At 33.3% G+C, this 7,462-nt stretch overlaps 1 long non-coding RNA gene across 1 annotated transcript; it reads left to right on the top strand.

The window, feature by feature from the left end:
- The first annotated feature begins 1,387 nt into the window (after positions 1–1,387).
- LOC134690931 (uncharacterized) lies at positions 1,388–4,215 on the top strand. The gene is made up of 2 exons (XR_010102056.1): positions 1,388–1,509; positions 3,090–4,215. It is a non-coding gene; the product is annotated as an uncharacterized LOC134690931 (long non-coding RNA).
- The last annotated feature ends 3,247 nt before the right edge of the window (positions 4,216–7,462 follow it).

Raw genomic sequence — 7,462 nt, 5'->3', positions numbered from 1 at the left:
CTTGATTGACTGGATTTACCGCTAGAGAAATTCGTCCAGATATTTCAGATCGTTTAGTCGCCGTTCAGATCGATAGCCTCATCAGGTAAATCAGTTCGTTAAGGCGTATCAAGACGGAAAAGACTGAATCATCTAGCGGGTTGTTAAGACCCGTTAAGACCGTGTCAGACCAAAACAGACCATGGATACAAAGTTACGTCAAGATGTTGTCAGACCGTGTCCAGTCGTGTTCAGATTTTAATCATTTGGACACAAAACGAGTGAAACTTTCCCATTGTTTATCAGGGGTTGCTCCCCTTTTAAAAATAAAATAAAAGTTAGAAAGAAGACGGTTTATGTTAACTGAAAGTCTACCACGTCCCTTTAATCATGTTAATTAAATAAAAAAAATATTCAATTTGAATTCTTACTACATCCTATTTAACATGTTTTGTATATATTTTAAAAAATAGCTCAAAGTCATACTGCTGAACAAACCGCCGCGAAATGACTAAAAAAAATTCAACAGATTGCCGAAATAACATTTATTTATTGAATGTAAGCACCTGAACCTTTATATTAAAGGTTTACAAGTGATTACAATACATGTTTTTGCAATAACAGACTGTCGTGGGTGGTGAAAAATTTGTCATGTTGACGCAATAGATCATTTTTACACCCGTATTAAATAATTACGGATGTCGGCCGTGAACACACAGGCACTTGTCTCAGAAAATAAATTTCCTATATACCTTATTATAATAAGGTATATAGGAATTTTTTTTTTCTGAGACAAGTGCCAAAAAATTTCCTATATACCTTATTATAATAAGGTATATAGGAATTTTTTTTTCTGAGACAAGTGCCTGTGCGTGAACACTTGAAAACGCGTGATCTTAATAATTATGTTTAATTAAATTTAAGATGTAACATTTTTTAATATTGGAAATGAATGCATTCATTTAACTTTTAATGTTGGCTATATAAATTGCATTTGAGTGAGGCAGGGGAAAATATATATATATATATAACTAGAATCTATGTCTTTTCTCGTTTTCCGTTTACTGTCATGCCATTGTCCGTTCATTTTTGCCAGACTCATGCGTTTGACTTTCCATCTTTATTTTTCACTTAGTCTATAATTCGAGAGCCTTTTATAAAAAAAATATTACACACCAGAAGACTTTGTTAAAAGATAAAGTTTGAATATTATAGCAGAAAAAGGCCAGTGTACCTGAAGTACATTTGAAGACCAGGTTATATATATTACATGAATACAGCATAATAAAGCTGGTTTAATTTGAATTACTATCCATTAGGGACATTTTCTGACGATAATTAATCAAATCTGACAAGTTTGATTAAAAACGGAAAATAAGCCCGTAAACGATTTAACGTTACCGTACACTCTTTACTTGTCGCATGTCGGCATCTTCAAATGGCAAATTTATTTTACACAAATTCGTTGACATGCCATGATGGTAGATGGACACTACATCACAATATAAGCTGAGCTGGAAATTACAATTGGTGAGTAGAAATGAATAATATTTTAAAACATGCCTATCAGACATGAGAATAATCATTGATCCGGCCAAGAGTTTGAAGGAAAGATGTTTAAATTTGTTACATTTGTGCATACAGGTATGAATTGACTTTTTAATACACCACATTCTTGTACAGTAACTTGTTCAAAGGCAAAGTAAGAATTTGGGCTTGTAAAAAAAATTATTCCTGTGATTGGACCCCCCCCCCTTTTTGGAAGATCAATGCATGATTTGAAAAAGGTACATATAAACTATGGTTTAAATCCTCCCTTTTAAAAAGGGCTGGATACACACCTGTTTATTGCCTAAACCATTGTGTGTATTCACAATGGTTTGGTTAGGGAGGGAGGGGAGGGGGGCCTATTACCAGACCTAACCCCCTGATGGAGTAACCCTAGTCCAAATAATTATGACGTCTGGCAAGGCTATTTTTTTTTTCTGAGACGCCTTCCTAGGACGTTGTAGGAAGGCGTCCCAGAAAAAAATTAAATAGCCTTGCCAAACGTCATAATTATTTGGACTAGAGTAACCCTACATATTCATATTTATTGTATGTTTAATAATGTATTGATAACTGTCACGTCCTAAAATTTGCATGAAATATCCGTCACTGGATTTTTTATAACTCATAACCAACCAATCTTCACATGTATGTTACAATGATGATGCACATATTTATATAGCCACTGGTGGGTGATGTACAATAATTATAATTTATCACATATTTGTTATGAATACCTTCAAGGCTTGGGTTTGCATATGCAATAACCTCTAAATTGCCGGGGGCAAAAAAAAGAGTATATTGATATTGTGCCCTGATTCCAAATGATGTGACAGCATTGCGTCCTTAACGACAATTTTTTACACTTTTGTGATAAGAAATTTAAGATAATTTTCCAGGCATGTTTCATTAAATTGCAGGCGCGGATCCAGAGGGGGGTTCCAGGGGTTGGAACCCTTTCTCTTTTTGAGGATCAATGCATTTGAATTGGGACATGTAATTGGAACCCCCCTTTGTCCTGGTTTTCAAAATGGCTGGACTCTCCCCTGAATTGTTATCAATGATTTGTTTTGCTCTAAATTTTGTAGAACTTAAATATAACATGTTATAATCTATGCATACCATTGCTTTGTCATGTATGTAGTAATATTCTACAAATTCTATTTTGAAATAAAAAAGTATTATTAAAAGAATTTGTTGAATTATTATTACTACAAATATCACAAATCAAATACATGTAGTTACTGTAAATTCAGAAATTATTGCTTGCAAATTATTGCGAGTTTTTCATTTTAGACTTAAATGCGATTTTAATTTTTACGATTTTGTGAAAAATCCTGTTTAATTCATATAAAATATCACAAAATGTGCGTTTAAGTTATTGCGTTTACAACTCAGTCGCATTTTTCGCAATAATAAAAACCTCACATTAATTTCTGAATTGACAGTAGTATATAAAATAGTATTAATGCTATTGACTTATTTAATTTTATACATGTTATAGAAGTCGCATGTAATACAAGTTATAAATACTTAATTCTTAATGTAAATTTTTTTTGTAGATAAGATATCACATTGGTTTGAGCATGATTCCCAGCAAGATTATGAAGGGGCATATATATCATATATACATAGGAAATATATAGTGTCACTAAATTACTCTCATACGGTACCTCACCTCTGTAGCTGTAAATTGCGAAACGGTGGATTCATTCATAATTTTGAGTTACTTATTGCAATTGGAAATAACGTTGATAAAGCTAACAGCATTATGCCATGATGTTGATGGGATGTTCTGATTGGACAAAAAGGAATTTGTGAATTGAACAAATAGCAAACTTGAAATTCATAGGAAAAAAAGTAGGAAATTGGAATAATGAAAATTCATAGTTTCAGTGATTATCTTACAATCATCATGATCATTGTCAATACTACAAGTGCATCATCATGATCATATATATCTGAATTCACCTTGGATAATTATACATTTAAAATAAGAATTTGGATATAATAAGAATTTCTGTGCTGGCGTTGCTACTGTTGGCTTCATGTACCACCAGCTGGGAGTGTTAAACCTTTTTGACCTTTCGTGAGGGTCTGTCACGGTCCGTCACAATTGGTTAGTGTCATATATACATGATTATGGAAGTTTCACCAACCTAGACAAGCTTTACAGCCCTGGCACGGTTGTTGGTTGCACTTAGAGTCAAATGACAGCTTGCTGTATACATTTGTAGTTCAAATAGTCTGAATGAATCTACATGTATGGTGACAATCTTCTAAATTGCTGTTCATTCTGAAACTGGCATTTTATACTAGTACATGTAGTAGTCGAACATATTAAACAATACATGTACTTCAAAGTATCAATTTATTTTGTCTCGCCTTACATGAAAGTCATGAAAGTTGGTTGTATATATGCAAGAAATATGTATTACAGTCTTGGGGTGATGATGTAAGCTATTTTTAATAGAGCTTTACATTTATAAAAGCTAAAAGAGCTGGTTCAGGGAATGAGTGTAAAATATACTGTTACATTTTATTACATGTAATTGGATACATTTTATTGTATATGAGTACCTTGCAAGGTCTACTTGTCTATCAGGTTAGGTTGACCTGACCTTAATTTTATTTCATGGATAATCTAAGTGATTTAGGTTATTTCAGTTTAATACAATGTTAACATGGTTAGGTTTGTTTCTCAGATACTTCGTAATGAAATTAGAGACTGGAAATGGGGAATGTGCCAATAAGACAACAACCTGACTACAGAGCAGACAACAGCAGAAGGTCATCAATGTTTGAATTGTTTCTCAGAAGCTGTAAGCTACATTGAACATGTTGGAAACAAACATAATTTTTGTTTTGCCTAAGGAGATATGGTATCAGGGGTGAATCCAGCCATTTAAAAAAGGGGGGGTTCCCAACCCAAGACAAAAGGGGGGGTTCCAACTATATGTCCCCATTCCATGATCGTCCAAAAAAGGGGGGTTCCAACCCCCTGAACCCTCCCCCTGGATCCACCACTGGGTATGAATTTTGATGAGACGACTTGCATTACTTAAACTATAAACCATGTAGACCAAGTGATTTTCTTTTTAGTCACTATATAATAGGTCACTGCACACCCTTCAGCAAAGACCAAAAACTTAAACTTCATGATGAGCACCCTATAAATGGCTCTGCTTGGAAAGAGCTAGGCTTCTAACAGAGTTAATGTAAAAAATTCAGACGAGAACCCAACAGTGATGACAACTTGATTTATACTAGTATACATGAGCTACAAACAAACAAATATGTGATAAACAGCAATCAACAAAAACACTACAGACAAAAAATTAAGGGGAGACTATTTAAATATAAAAAAGAAGATGTGGCAATGTGTGGTATGATTGCCAATGAGACAATTCTCCACAAAAGACCAAAATGACACAAACATTAACAATTATAGGTCACCGTACAGCTTTCAACAATGAGCAAAGCCCATACCGCCTAGTCAGCTATAACAGGCCCCGATAAGAAAAAGTAAAACGATTCAAACGAGAAAACTGACGGCCTTATTTATGAAAATAAATGAACAAAAACAAATATGTAACCAAGGATTGGTATAGTGTCTCACTATACAAATCCTTGATGTAACACAAAAACAAACGACAACCACTTAATAACAGGCTCCTGACTTGGGTTTATTTACTTTAATCAGAGACATATAATACATTATGTATTATATGTCTCTGCTTTAATGTAAAGTAAATAAAATTAACTAATGTCTTGTACAAGTATTACCCTGACGTTCCGTGAAAATTGTTTTCAAAAATCTAATTTTTCCATAATTCTTTTATGTAATAAACTTATTTAAATAAATTCAGACCTTCACCTGTCTGATCACCAGCATGGCTAAAGGTATTACTCCCAGATGTATTGGCAGGTGACACCTCCAGGTATTCAAGCGATTTCCTGTCGGACTTGCAAGTTCATGCATCATTTCACTTCTGTCAGTGTACACGACCGAAAACTTGAATCTTTCCATTTTAAACTTTATGGTGCATAGGTAATCATTTGATAATATACATCTCTGTCCTGCGTGTCCGATAGTGATACACTAGTCATTACTGTTTATAAATAACATTTCTGGTGTAAAGAATATTATTCATAAAATTTAAATAATTCCAAAAAAGAGATTTGATAAAATAAAAATTTGCTTACACATTTTTTCCAATGGTAAATTTGGGGAAATGTAAGTACTCGTTGTCAAAAGTAAAGGCCAGTTTGAAACATACAAGAAAAATTGATTTAACAAAAATATAATATATATACGCACTTAACGACCATTCTTTTATACGCCTTGATAGAAAGTTACGGAACTATAGATAGTTGCAATTTAAAATTATATACATTTTTACATTGAACATAAGAAAGAAATAAAATTGAGAATGGAAATGGGGAATGTATCGAAGAGGAAGCGGAAGGTCACCAACAGGTCTTCAATGCAATGTAACGAGAAATTCCCGCTCCTGGAGGTGTCCTTTAGCTGGCCCCTAAACAAATATATACAAGTTCAGTGATAATGAACACCATACTTATTTCCAAATTGTACACAAGAAACTAAAATTTAATAATACAAGACTAACAAAGACCAGAGGCTTCTGACTTGGGACAGGCGCAAAAAATGCGGCGGGGTTAAACATGTTTATGAGATCTCAACCCTCCCCCTATACCTCTAGCCAATGTAGTAAAGTAAACGCATAACAATACGTACATTTAAAATTCATTCAATTCAAGAAAAGTCCGAGTCTGATGTCAGAAGATGTAACCAAAGAAAATAAGCAAAATGACAATTAAACATAAATAAACATGCAATTTGCCCCCTCCCTTTTTGGAAAAAAATTGGTTGCTTATATAGGGAATCACTGAACCGTGACTGGAGCGGTCCCTCTCTTAGGTCAGTCAGTGGGCCATCACTTACGAAAAATCCTGGATCCGCCACTGAGCATGTTATCATTGGATGTCGATGGACTATTGTATACCAAAAGAAGAAGAAGAGAACCAATTTGAATTAAAAACAGGTCGATATTTAACCTGCTCTGGTTCGTCGAAGTAATGGACAAAGTAAAATCACAGATTTCTATTTAAATAAAATTGTTCTCGAACAAAGGAAGGAATTCGTCATCACAATTGTTGGGTATAATGTATTATAATGTGAACATCGTTCTGAAGTACTGTATGCCAAATTTTCTGTTCCAACATGCACGTTATATATATGCTACTGGACGTCCCAAGAGAATTTTCTGTTCCGACATGCATGTTACCAAGAGATGTGAATATTTTCTTGGAAAAGTATTCAGTAACAAAGTTTCAAATTAATATCGGGATTTATTTTCTTTCTTGATATATTCAGAAACAGCAAAAAGAATAACTTGACTGCTTGTCCGCTAAATTGGGCTGTTCTTGCCAGATAAAAGACTTATAGTTATATAACTAGAAAAAATTTTAATTTGTATTTTTTTTATTTATTTATTTTCATTACTAGATAGCTGAAATTTATTGGGAAACTTGCATTTTGGGCATATTCTTTGCTTCTTAGCTCGAATTAAAGAGTGTTATAAACTTTTTCAAATGTTGAATACGCAACCAACAAATGGAAGTTTTTAACGACCTTGACTGGCTATACAGCCCTTGCACGGTCGGCCCTGGCTTGCGCCTTTTTGGACTTAAATAATTTAATATGTTTACCATGTGGTAATTTAAATAATTTTGAATGACAAAAAAGTTTAATAAAAACAAAAATTTAAAAATTTTTGGATAAATAAATGAATAAAAAAAGTAAAAAATTTAAGATTAAGTAAATAATAAAATAATAAAAGAATATAATACGCAACCAAATCGCCAAGTATTATTTATGTTTCTGGTAAAGGCGTTTGATTGTGTATTAGTT

Source organism: Mytilus trossulus, chromosome 11 (genome assembly GCF_036588685.1).
Source record: "Mytilus trossulus isolate FHL-02 chromosome 11, PNRI_Mtr1.1.1.hap1, whole genome shotgun sequence".
Lineage (NCBI taxonomy): Eukaryota > Metazoa > Mollusca > Bivalvia > Mytilida > Mytilidae > Mytilus > Mytilus trossulus.
The sequence above is the reverse complement of the archived record's forward strand: the minus strand, read 5'-3'. Positions and strand labels throughout refer to the sequence as shown.